At 48.5% G+C, this 15,503-nt stretch overlaps 1 protein-coding gene across 3 annotated transcripts in view; it reads left to right on the forward strand.

Moving 5' to 3' along the window:
• Window positions 1-356: 356 nt before the first annotated feature.
• Rhbdl2 (rhomboid like 2) overlaps window positions 357-15,503 on the forward strand; it is a 46,066-nt gene continuing 30,919 nt past the window's right edge. For 2 of the 3 annotated variants that reach the window (XM_075945489.1, XM_075945491.1), the window contains exon 1: window positions 357-483. The gene's annotated coding sequence lies outside the window, so the exon portion shown is untranslated. Of the gene's footprint in view, window positions 484-11,870; window positions 11,964-15,503 lie in introns of those variants that run through there. The other variant, XM_075945490.1, reaches the window with a different exon arrangement.

Raw genomic sequence — 15,503 nt, forward strand, 5'->3', positions numbered from 1 at the left:
TTTGTGGAATACCAGGCTTGGGTCACACCGGAGTGTGAGTCCAGGACACTCCACGCAGAGTAACTGAGGCCTTGCAGCGCAGGCCTTTCCTGGAGCACAGAGAGCAGAAGGCCCTCTCAGTCACAGAAAAGAAGGCAGGACCTGGAGGAGGCATGGATAGCAGCGCCCAGGAGAAAGAACAGGGCGGCTGTCACTGGCTCCCTGGCACAAACCCAAGTAGGAGGAGGCCCGAACTCATTCATCCAGGGCCAGCCCAGGAGAGACTGCCTAGCAGGGCTGGCCCAGCCTAGGCCAGGCCACTAGGCAGAGAGGGAATTTCCTTTGGCACCCTCCCCCTTAGGAACCTGTCTGGACGATTTTAGTTCAGGGAAGGCGGGTGGAGAGCCTAGTAGGCTGCAGCTCGAGCCAGCAGGCTGCTCCGTTTGCTGCTTGAAGAGCAAGATCGGACTGCAGGGTGGGACCGCTGTGCCTCGGCCTCCCCAGGTAAGGTGCAGGGGTTGGGGCTGGCGCTGGGAGGCCAAGTACTGAAACTGGAGGCGAATGGCAGGAATTCCAGGCAGCGCAGTAAAGCTGGTTGCCAACCGATGAGGGGAAGGAACGGTGCTGCTTCCAGAATCTACCTTCGGGAAGAACCTAGAGTGGCCGCTTAGCGCTCTGAAACTTTTCCTTTTCAAAGTTGACAGCACTTTGGAACTCTTAGGAAATGGTTGGGGAGGAGACCAGGGAGTTCAATCCTGCTCCCTCACTGACTTTTCAAACCCTGTCGATCACTTTTACTTTCTCTGTAGCAGCATCCTCGGACTCCCAGGGTTTATTTTTATTTTTGGCTGGAGGCATGCTGGTGTGTGTGTGTGTGTGTGTGTGTGTACTATATCATGCCAAATAAGTGTCCTACTGCTTAGCTCCTCCTGCAACCACACACACAGGTATTGTCTCTATTTCCACCTGAGCAGGGATTTTACCCCGTGCTTCCCCAGCCCCTGCCCCTGCCCTGAGGGCTTGCCAGGCAAGACAGTCTCACCACTTCCAGCAAGGCGTTCCTGTGGACTGTTTCTTCCTTCCTGGTACAAGGCACCAGAGGGATTTCACTCACTCAAATCATTTACTACTGTTCATTTGTTTACTCATTAGTTGAGTGTGCACTTCACTTGTCTGGGGAGAGGAGCATCCCATTTCTCCTCCTGTGAACAGGAAAATTGAAATTTATCCCCACGCATCTTCAAACTGGTAGGCAGGCGTGGTGGGAAATTATGCTGGAGAACCAGAGAGGCCTGGATTCCTACCCCACATCTTCTGTTTACTTCCTGGGCCTCAGCTTCCTCACTGGGTTTTCGATTTGTTTGTTTGCTTTGAAAGATGATAAGGAACTAGCTGAATCAAGGACAGGCCGGGTGACTGGCTCACAGTGGGGCCTGGATAAACAGCTACACTTTCTCTTTCTTTGTCCCTCTTTCAGCCACTCCCTCCCTAACTGGCTACAGGCTTGTAAAGATATAGAAGACAAACCCGGGCCTCAACAGAACTCAGGTGGCCTGTAAACTGAACTGAGCAGTGGAGGCAGGTGCTCTAGGGGCTGGAAGCCAGAAGGTGTGAGGGCGCAGGGAGACCAACTTCTGGGTGAAGGTCTAAACACTGGGCCATAGCTAGGGCCTGACTCTTATGCTGTCTTCCTGCCTTGGGACCCGCAAAAGACATTGTTTCCCTTCCATATTTTTTTTAAATCTATTTTGTTCCTCTTTTTTTTTTTTTGAGACAGGTCTCATTATGTAGTGGGACTGGACTCACTACGTAGACTAGACTGGCCTTGAATTCTCAGAGACCCTCCTGCCTCTGCCTTCCTCATGTATCCTCCCCATTAAAAAATTATTTGATAATTTTGTACATTCATAAAATGAATTGTAGTCATTTTCACATCCCCATTCCCCTCCCTAATCCCCATCCCCCTTATCCCCATTCCCCTCCCTCATACCCCTCTCCCCCACTGGTACCCTCACCACTCCCCTCCCTCATCCCCCTCTCCCCCACTGGTACCCTTACCGTTCCTCCTCCCTCATCCCCTTCTCTCTCACTGGTACCCTCAATAAATCTCCTTTCTACTTCAAGTGTGTGGCCACTGAGTTTAATTAGAGCTAATTTGTGGAGTGGGAATGGGGGTTATTTAGTGTCAAAGAGACAAATTGTCTGTGGCAGACCACTAAAGAAAGTGACGCACCTTCCCCAACAGGTGGTAATTGTGTTTAGTCCCTCAGCCCCAGCTGAGCCTAAGCACTCACCCACTGAAGCGCTTTATCTTGGGCTTCTGCACCTCTACCATCTCAACACTCAGGAGGCTGAGTTCAAAGCCAGCCTGGGCTACACAGAGACCTTGCCTCAGATACCAACCAACCAAACAAAAAGACATTATCGCATTAGATCGTAACCATGCAATATTACTCTCATCCCCTGAGGGTTTACCTAAGACCACATGGCTAATGAGTAATGGATCTAGAATTCAGATTTGGAGATCAGACTCCAAGCTGTCTGCTCAACTCCTTGTTGTCTTTCAAAGTCTCTGTATAAAGGGCAGGAAGCGGGGTGTGTGTGTGTGTGTGTGTGTGTGTGTGTGTGTGTGGTGGAGGGGGCGTGTCCTCATTCCCTAACTACAGAAACACCAGCCTTTTCACTTCTCTTGTTCAGGGCTGTTTTATCCGGGTGGGAGGAGACACTCCTGTAGTTAGTTGGTTGGTTCATTCATTCATTCATTCATTGATTCATTCATTCATGTGCTTCATCTGTCCCGGGAGAACTAAAGGTTCCAAAAGGGCAGTAATTAGCTTGGCATGATGATTCGTGCCCGTAGTCCTTACACTGGGCAGTGGCAGCATGTGTTTTTGGGCGAGTCTGAGGCCACCTTGGGCTACATAGCAAGTACCAGGCCAGCTAGGGCTACACAGCAAGACCTTGTCTTAAGTGAACAAAGCCGAAGCAACCTAGGCAACCCAAGGGGCAAGGATGGTGTCTCTATCAGTCACACAGGCAGGGCGCCTTCCATGTTCTTGCTATAAGAATGCTCGGTGAGTCCTTTGTGAACAAATGAAGCTGACCGATAGCTAGTGACGCATTCACAGTGGCTAAAACGGAAGCCTTACACTCAGGATGCCCATAGTCTGTTAAAGAAGCAGTTACGACACAAAGAAACCATCCCAGACACAAGCAGAGGTTAGTGAGGGGCCTTCCAGGGGCACTCACTTCTGCCGCATCTGCTGCGTTCCCTGCTGTGGCGTAGAACTCACGCCTCTACAATGCTAGAGGTGTATATATATATACATATATGTGTGTGTGTGTGTGTGTGTGTGTGGCAAGGCTTTGTCGAGGAGGTGGAAAGGGACTCAAATTGGGACTGCAGGGAGGGAAGATGTTCCAACAGAGGGCAGAGCTCAGGAGGAGACCTCCAGAGAGCAGGAACCCAACCTGCTCAGGCTCAGTATGGCCACAGTACAGGGTGTGTGTGTGGGGGGGGATAGCAAGAATTGAGGTTGGCTGGAGATATACCTCAGTTGGTAGAGTGCTTGCTTAGCATGCACAAGGCCCTGGGCTCTATTCATGTGTAAACCACGAGCAGAGATGGCTGCCAATAATCCTAACACTCAGGAGGTGGGTACAGAGGACAAATCCAAGGCCATAGCCTCAGTTACAAACTGTTTGAGGCCATAGCCTCGGGTACATGAGGCTGAGAGGTTGGCGGGGCGGTCAGTAGGTAAAGTGCAGGTTGCTTAAGTAGGAGGACCTAAGATTGATCTTTCAGACTCTTGTAAAAGCTGTGTGTGGTATCACATCATCCCAATCCCAACTCACAGCTCTAGGGGATGGAGACAGGAGGATCCTGGGGCTCCCTGGCTAGCCAGAGTCTCATTGATGAGTAGCTGCAATGTCTCTGTCACTTGCTGTTCCTGATTGTGTATCTGGCTCATAATTAGTTTTGATGAGTAGATTTGAGTAAAATCAGTACTATTGAATCTATAGTAAGGCATAGTCCCTCCCCTCTAGTCACCAAATCTCCTTTTTTCTTTCTCAGGAACAAAGCAATCTCTGGTTATCTTTATAAACTTTTCTAGTTTCTTTTCTTTCTTTCTTTCTTTCTTTCTTTCTTTCTTTCTTTCGATTTATTTATTTATAAGAGTGTTTTGCCTGCATGTATGTATGTGCACCATGTGTATGCATGCTGCCCATAGAGGTCAGAAGGAGGTGTTGGACCCCTGGACCTGGAGTTACAGATGGTTCTGAGCCACCATGTGGATCCTTTGGAAGAACAGTATGTACTCTTAACAGCTGGGCTATCTCTCCAGCCTCAATGTGTCGCTCAGGCTGGCCTCAAAATTATGATTCTCCTGCCTCTTCCTCTCCAGCACATCCTACCAGTATGTGATACCACAACTGGCTGGTTCTATTTTTATGAGACAAGGCCTTGAATTCTAACACTTCCTGCCTCAGGTTCTGGAGCACTGAGATCACAGACATGCCCTAACACACCCAGCTTTCCAATTAGCCTTCTGACTATTGTGCCACAGAAAGACTGAGGACAGACAGCGCAGTGACCCGTCTTTGGAAAGACAACAAGAACCGACGAAGCAGAACTGAGGGCATGGAGATGTATTGGCAGGGTGCTGGCTTGGTAGTCATAGCATAGACATGAAAGCCGAGTTCAATCCCCAGCACTGCATAAACTGGGCATGGCGGTGCAGGTGTAATCCCAGCATTTGGGGGGTGGGAGGGTAGACACAGGAGGATTGGAAGTTCAAGGTCATCATAAGGAGGTTGAGGCCAGCCTGGCCTATATAAGCTGCACTTTTTCTTTTGTTATCCAGTCTGGGACCCCAGCCAAAGGAATGGTGCCACAAAGTTAGGGTGGGATTTCCTATCTCAAGGAACTAAACAAGAGAGTCTCTCACAGGCAGGCCAGAGGTTTATCTTTGGTGATTCAAGTTGACAGTATAAACCCTCACACCATCCTTTCACAGATGAAGTTCCTGGGCCACCAAGAGGTTTAATACAGGCTGTAGGTAGTAGCTCTGTGATACAGCACTTGCCTACTGTTTGAAAGTCCTGGGTTCCATTTCCACAACTTAAGAAAGAAAGAAAGAAAAAGTTTCAGTACATTGCTCAAATCAAAGTTTGTATTCAGGCCCTTTGGAATTTGTATTCTTAGTCAGCTTATCAGTCTGTTAATTCTAAGGTCTGTTGGACTTTATTTATATATTGTAAAATTACAACTGGGAGGAGCCTACTTGGGAGGTAGAGATAGGAGTTCAAGGCCAGCCTTGGCCACAAAGCCGTAGAAGACCTTGGGTGGCAAGCTTACCTTTTCTCAGAACCACAAAACAAAAATGAAGTTTGATGGTACAGAGTTATGATCTCAGCTTCTTAGGAGACTGAAGCTTTCATGGCCAGCCTGGGCAACTTCATGAGACTCTGTCTCAAAAACGTTAAAAGAGTCAGGGATCCAGCTCAGTGGTAAAGTACTTCTTTAGCACCTGTGAGATCCTGGGGTTGATCTCTAAAACCCTTCCAGGAGAAGTACGAGAAAGGGCTATGGCATTTCAAAGTTCCTATGGGGCAAAATGATGGGCAGACAGCATACACAGGCTTTGCTTGGTGAAGATGGACTTCTGGCTTGTGTTAGGGGAGATGACTTTTCCACAGGCAAGCAGGGGATACTCTGGAGCAGGACCAGGGTTTTCTCACTCTATTGCCTCTCTTCTTCTTCATTTACTTTGTGGTCCATTCAGGGCTCACTGAGGGTTTTTCACTAGGGTAAGATGCTGGAGTGTAGATAGAATGGAAAACGAACAATCCTGACCTTCCTGTACCTAGTAGACAGACAGTAAATAAGCTAGATATTTTTAGGTATGGTAAGTGTTTGGAGCAAGGAAGCAGGAAAATGTGCTAGAGTATTGGCGTGGAGGAAGGCATAGGCAGAGAAGACTTCCTAGGGAGGTGCCAGCCCCATAGGGGGCGTTGCTGTGTTGGGGTTTTGGGGCTGGTTAGAAGGAACAGAAAGTGCAATGACTCTGAGGCAGGAGAGTGTCTGATGAATTTCAGAGGCAGAAAGAGGTCCCCATGGCTGCAACACATTGTTGGGAGAGAGCGAGGGACACTGGATTCTGTAAAAAGGCAGGAGCTAGGTCGTGCATCTGCTTTATTTATCCTGAGGACAACAGAAACAGCTTTGGTTTTGTTTCCCCTTCTTCTTTGGGGTGCTGGAGATGGAACGGAGGGCCTTGTGCCTTGAGGCAATTGCTCTACCAGGGGAGCTACACCCCAGCTTTGCCATGGCTTTTGAGCTAGTCAATACACTCGAGAGTGCGGTTCATTTAAAAAAGCAGGCGGAAATAGGGATGGAGGCGGAGGCTAATTCTGGAGCCTGCGTTAGCTGAGTCATCTGTAATCTACTGTATAGAAGGGGACAGAGATGACCATTGTCAGTGGGAAGACACAGTGAGGTGGCCTCTTGGCATCTAGCTCTGCATGTTGCTAGCTAATGCTGTCTCAAGTAACTCCGAATAAGTGTCTGAACACAGCCACTATTTTATTTTGTCCCGACTCAGTGGGTCAGGAATTTGGGGAGGTTGAACACTTTTTCTATTCCCTTTGCTGTCAACTGATGACATCCAGTTGTCCAAGAAGTCCGAGAAGGTGTCATTATTGGTCTGGTGTCTTGTTGCTCTTCTATACTGCCTTAGCCTCCGTGCTGGTAATGTGGGCTTCTGCAGAGCCTGGTGGTTGGCCTAAGAGTAGTCAAAGCACATATCTCTCAAAGCCTGGCTTTGGACAGTCCCCAGTGCTGCTTCTGCCACGTGGTATTGGCTAAAACCAGTCATAGGGTTGGCCCCATGACTTAAGAAGAGAGGAAACCAGTTCCATCTTTTAGTGGGAGGAACGGCAACCAGTGTGCTCACCTTCAGTCTGCTGCAATGGGCTCTGGAAATCGAATAGTGATCCCGCTGTGCCGGTGCTGGCCCACTGGAGACTGAACAGTGGTCCCACTGCCGGTGCTGGCGCACTGGAGACTGAACAGTGGTCCCGCTGTGCCGGTGCTGGCGCACTGGAGACTTAACAGTGGTCCCGCTGTGCTGGTGCTGGCGCACTGGAGACTGAACAGTGGTCCCGCTGTGCTGGTGCTGGCGCACTGGAGACTGAACAGTGGTCCCGCTGTGCCGGTGCTGGCGCACTGGAGACTGAACAGTGGTCCCGCTGTGCCGGTGCTGGCGCACTGGAGACTGAACAGTGGTCCCGCTGTGCCGGTGCTGGCCCACTGGAGACTGAACAGTGGTCCCGCTGTGCCGGTGCTGGCGCACTGGAGACTTAACAGTGGTCCCGCTGTGCCGGTGCTGGCGCACTGGAGACTTAACAGTGGTCCCGCTGTGCCGGTGCTGGCGCACTGGAGACTGAACAGTGGTCCCGCTGTGCCGGTGCTGGCGCACTGGAGACTGAACAGTGGTCCCGCTGTGCCGGTGCTGGCGCACTTTTCGTCTATGCCACAGTATACTGCTGGGTTGCAGCAATTCTTAGGACTTTTTATTTCCCTCTGAATAGTAGAGGAGTAGACCATTTTTGTTGTTTGTTTTGCTTTCTTTTCTTTCTTCTTCTATGTCTTTCTAGAGCCTAACACTTAGCAGGCATATAGGGACTGCTGGCTAAAGCACACAAGCACACACTTAACATATGCTTTGGTGGTCACTGGAGAATGGTGTACATAAGAATACACAGGGAGAGTGGTTAAAAAGATATGCCAGCTTTCCATCTCTTCCCCCTCTCCTCTTCTCTCATTCTGTTTCCATCTCCCCATCCCCCCTCTGTGTTTTCCCTTCTCTCTCCCCTTTCCTTCTCCTCTCCCCCTCCTCTTTGTCTGTCTGTCTCTCTGTCTCTGTGTCCTTGTCTGTCTGCCGGTCTCTACCAGGCCTACAGAAGTCTGCTTGCTGCTGCCTCCTGAGCCCCTGAGCGCTGGGATCACAGGTGTGTATCATCATGCCTGTGCCTGATTCAGCCAGGGAGTACTTTATACGCTTTGAGCTACTTTCTCAGCCTTGAAAACAAACCTCTAGGCAGGAGCTGCTGCCATGGCTCTATCTCTCCTCCCACCCCCTGGTTTTGCTGTGGGGAGAAGACTGCTTGGACAGGGGTCTTTATTAGTTGGCTGACGACTACACTGGGTGTTCGGGATTCCAGTGTAGCGCTAAGTCTCTCTCTCGGGGTGAGCTTTTAAGCACAAAATTCCATGTCCTAGGTTGACATACTTCAGGTCATAAGAACAGTTAGCCAGAAGCAGAGCTACACACCAAATGAATTCAGTTCCCAGACCCTGCACCAGGAACCTCACAACCTCCGGCAATTCTACCTCCAGGGGATTCTGTGCATCTGGCCGCCTAGGAGCCTACACTCCTGTGCACAAATCTGCCCCTAACCACACAGTTAATAAAAATAAACTGTGTGGGTGATCAGCATTCCATTCTAGGCTAGCTGGGGCTACATTGTGGGACTGTAAAAAAAAATAAATCCCGTGTGATCCTGTCCCCAAAGATTTCCACTGAGCAGAGGTGAACCCAGACAAAGAAGACCTTAGATAATTCTGATGTGAAGGTAGGATTAGGAGCCATGGCCCTAGGCATAGGACAGCCCATCAACACTTCCCCTCTTTCAATTAGTCTGAGAAAGATATTCCAGGGAAGGGCGGACAAGCATTCTAGGTTTGTCCACAATGGCTCCAGTTTTAGCACTGACAGACACAGCCTGAGGAATCCCTAGTCCTGTGCACACTGGGACATATGTTTATTGCGATGGGCCCTATTTAAAAGACATTTCACAAATGGGTGAGAACGCCATTAATCCCAGCAGAGGCAGGAGGATCTCTGTTGAGTTTGTGGCTAGCCTGGTTTACACGGATCCAGGCCAGGCAAGGCTAAGTAGAGAGATCCAGTCTCAAAAACCAAACTAAAGGCAGGGCGGTGGTGGCGCACGCCTTTAATCCCAGCACTCGGGAGGCAGAGGCAGGTGGATCTCTGTGAGTTCGAGACCAGCCTGGTCTACAGAGCTAGTTCCAGGACAGGCTCCAAAGCCACAGAGAAATCCTGTCTCGAAAAAAACCAAAAAAAAAAGAAAAAAGAAAAAAAAAACCAAACTAAAGACAAAAAGATACTTAAATAAATGAAAGTCATTTCAATAGGTGTGGTGGTGCAAGCCAACATTCAGGAGGTGGAGAGAGGAGGAGGATCAGAATTTGAGTTCAAAGTCATCCTTGGCTACATAGGGGAAGATCCAGGTTTGGTTCCCAGCACTCACGTTGTGCTCACAACTATCTATAACTCCAGATTCAATGCATCTGACACTCCCTCTGACCTCCACAGACCCCCGCACACATGTGGCATAATATGTATATACATTCAGGCACACCTATATACACATGAAATAAAATAAATAATTTTCTAGATTAATTAATTTTGTGTGTTTGGGTGTTTTGCCTGCACATGAGTGCCAGGTGCTCCCAGAGATCAGATGAAGGCATCAGAGCCCCTTGAATTAAAGTTATGGATGACTGTCAGCGACCATGTGGGTGCTGGGAAACAAACTTGGGTCTTCTGAGAAAGCAACAAATGCTCTTAACTACTGAGCTCCAAAATAAATATTTCCTAAAGGTGCCCACTGCTGTAGAGGACAGAGGACTCCATCCTGGACCTTGTATTATCTTCAATACTTCATCCTTATTGATTATAACTGAGCTTTCAATACTTCCCCATGTACACTGAGAAAGATAGTCCAGAATGATTCCCGGGAAGCTGGTACAGTATTTAAGAAATTTGACCAAGCTAGCATTCCAGAGCACAGACTAAAGAAACCCTGACACCATGTCAGTACTTGAAGAAATAAAAATCATTGCTTTTGTTAAAAATCTGTGATCCGAGCCAGGTGGTGGTGGCACATGCCTTTAATCCCAGCACTCGGGAGGCAGAGGCAGGCAGATCTCTGTGAGTTCGAGGCCAGCCTGGTCTACAAGAGCTAGTTCCAGGACAGGAACCAAAAGCTATGGAGAAACCCTGTCTCGAAAAATCAAAAAAAAAAAAAAATCTGTGATCCGGCAGTGGTGGCGCATGCCTTTAATCCCAGCACTTGGGAGGCCGAGGCAGGCTGAATCTCTGAGTTCAAGGTCAGCCTGGTCTACAGAGCAAGTTCCAGGACAGCCAAGACTACACAGAGAAACCCTGTCTCAAAAAGAATGGAAGGGAGGGAGGGAGGGAGGGAGGGAGGGAGGGAGGGAGGGAGGGAGGAAGGAAGGAAGGAAGGAAGGAAGGAAGGAAATCTGTAAGCTGGGCCTCTTGACTGCTGAATTAGCTCCATAGCCTCTCCCTCTCCTCCCCTTTTTTTCTGAGACAAATTCCCTATGTTGGCCTAGCTGAGCTGGAACTCATTATGCAGGCCTGGCCGACCTGACCTCGTGGGTACTGAGATCACAGTGCGAATTGCCCACAAGCAGCTCAGCACTGTTATTACTATTTTCTGGGGTGCGTGCACCTCCTGATGGATTCAGTAGCTCTGGGAGGAGCAATGTGATACAGCTGTGGGCCCCAGGGAACTGACTCTGCTGTCATCTGGAATGCAAGCTTTGGTGTCCCCTTTGCTTCATCTGTAAATAGGAACAACAGCTTAGGATAGGAGTGTCTCCCAAAATAGCGCAAGCAGGAGGGACTCTGACGACTGGACGTGGGAGGAATTATGATAGTCTTTGAATGGAAGTAATACGAACATACTATTGTGCACACCACCCAAGCTCTGGGAATACGAACATACTATTGTGCACACCACACAAGCTCTGGGAATATGAAGATACTATTGTGCACACCACCCAAGCTCTGGGAATACAAACATACTATTGTGCACACCACCCAAGCTCTGGGAATATGAACATACTATTGTGCACACCACCCCAGCTCTGGGAATACGAACATACTATTGTGCACACCGCCCAAGCTCTGGGAATATGAACATACTATTGTGCACACCACCCAAGGTCTGGGAATACGAACATACTATTGTGCACACCACCCCAGCTCTGGGAATATGAAGATACTATTGTGCACACCACCCAAGCTCTGGGAATATGAACATACTATTGTGCACACCACCCAAGCTCTGGGAATATGAACATACTATTGTGCACACCACCCCAGCTCTGGTTCCTCCAAGCCTGAACCACAGCCAGGCCCGTGGAGTCCAAGGAAGGAGTGTTGAATGCACAGTGAGCCATGGAGAGTCCTGGGGATGCAGAACTCCCTACCTTATTTGCCCTCGCTCGGGAGGGCCAGTGGGCTTTGCTTCCAGAAGGAAAACTTTTAGTGATGGGGGTTTGTGAAGGCAATTTTTGTCTTTTAAATCTTTTGCCTGTTTATTTCAAGTTGTGTGCTCATAGATGGAGCTAAAAGAAAACAGCCACAGCCACAAACCTATAATACTGAAAGACCAGTTCTTAATTTCTGTAGCTAAAAAAGCATCCTTTCAGGCCATGACCGCAGAGAGATCTCTGCAGGCTCTGAACCAAGGCATAATGATGCCTTGCAGTGTGATGAAGGAGGCTGTTAATCTGTGTGGCTCTCAGAACCCCAATCCCTGGCCTCATCAATTACCCAGGTTGCCTAGCAACGCCACCAAAAGCCTCCCACTAGGCCCAGCTGGGCGGCAAGTGGGTACACCCTGCCCAGACTGCTTGGCTCCCTGGCCACATGAAGGCTGGCCTCAGCCCCGGGAGGGACTCGCCTGGTACTGATGAATGGGTGGGACCAGCTGCATGAAAAAACTAATTCAGCTATTTGAAACCTACTCGTGTGGCTGCAGTTAAGGAACGACATGAGCAGATGACCAAGATGTCTTCCATCAATGAAGAGTTGTTCAAAGGACATTAGCCCAGCAACTTCCCTGAGCTAGGTAACGAAGAGAAGGTGAGCTTGGCTTGATCCATCCTGTTCTGAGAGAGAGGCAAATCCTGTTCTCGCGGGGGCACTTATGTCTACTTGGTGTTCCTGTGGTAGCAATGGTGGTGTTGCTAATTTTCAACCCTGACCCAGGGTGACGACCAGAAGATCAGCTTCCATTTAGAAATCCCAAAGTTGGGTCTGCGTCTGTCTGGGCAGCCAGAGGAGGGAGATAAGGTGGAATACGCGAAGATGCGCATTTCTGTAATGTGTGGTGCTTAGGAAACACGGAGGAAGGGGCTGGAGAGGTGGCTTAGCAGCTAGGAGCGGAGGACCTGGGTTCGAATCCCAGCACTCACATGGTGGCTTACAACCATCCATAACTCCAGTTCCAGAGGGTCTAATATCCTTTTCTGTCTGCCATAGGCACCAGACATACTACACAGACACGCATGCAGACAGAATACCCATACATATAAAATAAATACATAAAAATGGGAAAACAAGAAAAAGAAAGAAAATATGGATGAAGGGAAAGGTCCAGGAGTTTTGGAGTCAAGAGGTTTCAGGCTTCTCTGCCAGTAAGTTACCCTGGGAGCCTGAATTTCTTTATCCATGAGTTGGGGTATCAGTGCCCTACGTTACAAGAAAGCTCACAAACTGGACTAAGTAGCTCATGCCTATAATCCCACCACTTTCGGGATGAATTTGGAAGGTCACTGTGAAATGTCATTCAGCTACAGAATGAGATCCCCATCTCAAAAACGCAGAACAAAACATGAAAAAAGCTGGGGGACGGCTCAGTCAGCAACGCAATCGTGGAACCGTCATGAGGACTGGAGTTCAGGTCTCCAGAATCCACATAAAAAGTCAGGTGTGGCCGGGCCTTGGTGGCGCACGCCTTTAATCCCAGCACTTGGGAGGCAGAGGCAGGCAAATCTCTGAGTTGGAGGCCAGGCTGGTCTACAGAGCGAGTTCCAGGACAGGCTCCAAAGCTACAGAGAAACATGGGTGCTGGGAATAGAACCATCTCTTAGGCCTGTGGCAGCCGTCACAACATTGCAGCATGGCAGAGCTCTGTAGATCACAGCTGATCATGGCCCTGACGTTGAACAGTGACAGTCTGTGTGTGGAATCAACACGTGATATAAAGACTGGGCAATGTGGTGTGGATTCAATCTCTCCTTTCCTTTCCTGTTCTTCTCCCTTCTTTTTCTTTATTCTTCTCCTTCCTTTTTACATTTTTTTTTAAAGGGAGAGAAGGCTTATTTTGGCTTACAGTTTAAGAAAGGATACAATCTCTCACGGCTGGGAAGATATGGCCACAGAATTATGAGGCAACCGGTTAATTCCTCAGTCAAAAGTAGAGAGTGGACAGGAAGTAGGGCCAGATTATAATACCTCAGGACTCACCTCAACCCAGGCATGGTGGTTTACTCTCAACCCTTGAGAGGCAAAGGCAGACAGTTCTCTGTGCATTCAAAGCCAGCCTGGCCTACATAGCAAGTTTCAGGCCAGTCAGAATTAGATGGTTAAACATTCTTGTTGGTTTTTGTTGTTGTTGTTGTTGTTTGTTTTGTTTAAGCAAATGCAGTTAGCTGCCCAAATTTAGGCCACACCTCAACCCTAGCTTCCTAGAGCCTGGGAAATGGAGGCATCAGGCTTGCTTGGTTTCTGTGATAGGAGGTGGTCCCTGCTGCTCATTGAGGAGAAGTTTGGAATTCCCCAAGAAAGTGGACAATTGACCAGTGTTGTCAAAAGAATTTACTGGAAGTCCTCGGCTTTCAAAGATTGAACACATATGGTTTGGTATTTTATTGGCTATTGCCTACAGTCTGAGCTATGTGAGTGCAGGTGAGGTTTATCAGCTCTGCCTGATAAACTTTATGTAGTATGTATTTTATGTGATCTCAGTGATTACATCCTTTGTTTCTTGTTTGGGGAGTAGAGAAGACTCACAGCAGCTGGGGACGTAGCTCACGTGGTAGAGTGCTTAAGTAGCATACAGACTCCCCGAGTTTGATTGCCGGTATCTCATGTCTTTAATTGTAGCCCTTGGGAAGTGGAGTACTGTGGAGCATTAGTACTGTGGAGCATTAGTACTGTGGAGCATTAGTACTGTGGAACATTAGTACTGTGGAGCGTTAGTACTGTGGAGCGTTAGTACTGTGGAGCGTTAGTACTGTGGAGCGTTAGTACTGTGGAGCGTTACTACTGTGGAGCATTAGTACTGTGGAGCATTAGTACTGTGGAGCATTAGTACTGTGGAGCATTAGTGCTGTGGAGCATTAGTACTGTGGAGCATTAGTGCTGTGGAGCATTAGTGCTGTGGAGCGTTAGTACTGTGGAGCATTAGTGCTGTGGAGCATTAGTACTGTGGAGCATTAGTACTGTGGAGCATTAGTACTGTGGAGCATTAGTACTGTGGAGCATTAGTACTGTGGAGCGTTAGTACTGTGGAGCGTTAGTACTGTTGAGCGTTAGTGCTGCTGAGGATTAGTGCTGTTGAGGATTAGTGCTGTTGAGCATTAGCACTCTACTCGATTCTTCAGGTTTGGCAACAGGTACCTTCTATCTAAGGAATCCAACTGATTTTTTAAAAAATTCTTATTTATTTTATTCTACGTGTATGGGTGTTTTGCCTATGCATATATCTGTGCAGCACTTGTGTGCAGTGCTGCCCACCGAAGATACGAGAAGCCTTGGGATCCCTGGAACTAGACTTGCGTATGCTGTGAGCCTTCACATGGGTATTGCTGGGACTCAAACCTAGGTCCTTTGGAAGAGCAGTAATGCTCTTTTTTTTTTTTTTTTTTTTTTGGTTTTTCGAGACAGGGTTTCTCTGTGGCTTTGGAGCCTGTCCTGGAACTAGCTCTGTAGACCATGCTGGTCTCGAACACACAGAGATCCACCTGCCTCTGCCTCCCAAGTGCTGGGATTAAAGGCGTGCACCACCATCGCCCAGCTGAGCAGTAATGCTCTTAACCACTCAGCCATCTCTCTCCAGCCCTGATTTATTTAGAGGGCACCAGACCTCATTACAGATGGTTGTGAGCCACCATGTGGTTGCCGGGAATTGAACTCAGAACCTTTGGAAGAGCAGGCAATGCTCTTAACCTCTGAGCCATCTCTCAAGCCCCTTTATTTGGTTTTTCGAGACAGGGTTTCTCTGTGGTTTTGGAGCCTGTCCTGGAACTAGCTCTTGTAGACCAGGCTGGTCTCGAACTCACAGAGATCCGCCTGCCTCTGCCTCCCAAGTGCTGGGATTAAAGGCGTGCGCCACCACTGCCTGGCTGATTTATTTATTTTTAATGTAGGCAGTTGCTTTGGCAGCAGAGTCCTACCTTTTCCAGTGCATGGACCAGGTGAGATCCCAAAGGAAAAAAGTGCTTTCCATATTTTAATTCTTTTTTAAATGTTGTTTTGCCTTTGAAATAGAGTCTCCTAGGACATATCCCAGGCATGGAAGTCGCAGTTCTCCCACCTCAGCCTCCTAAGTGCTGGACACATCTGACTGAGGTTTCCTTTTTCTTTCTGCCTCCACCTCTCATTAATTAATTAATTGTT

This window comes from Microtus pennsylvanicus, chromosome 13 (genome assembly GCF_037038515.1).
Source record: "Microtus pennsylvanicus isolate mMicPen1 chromosome 13, mMicPen1.hap1, whole genome shotgun sequence".
Classification (NCBI taxonomy): Eukaryota; Metazoa; Chordata; class Mammalia; order Rodentia; family Cricetidae; genus Microtus; species Microtus pennsylvanicus.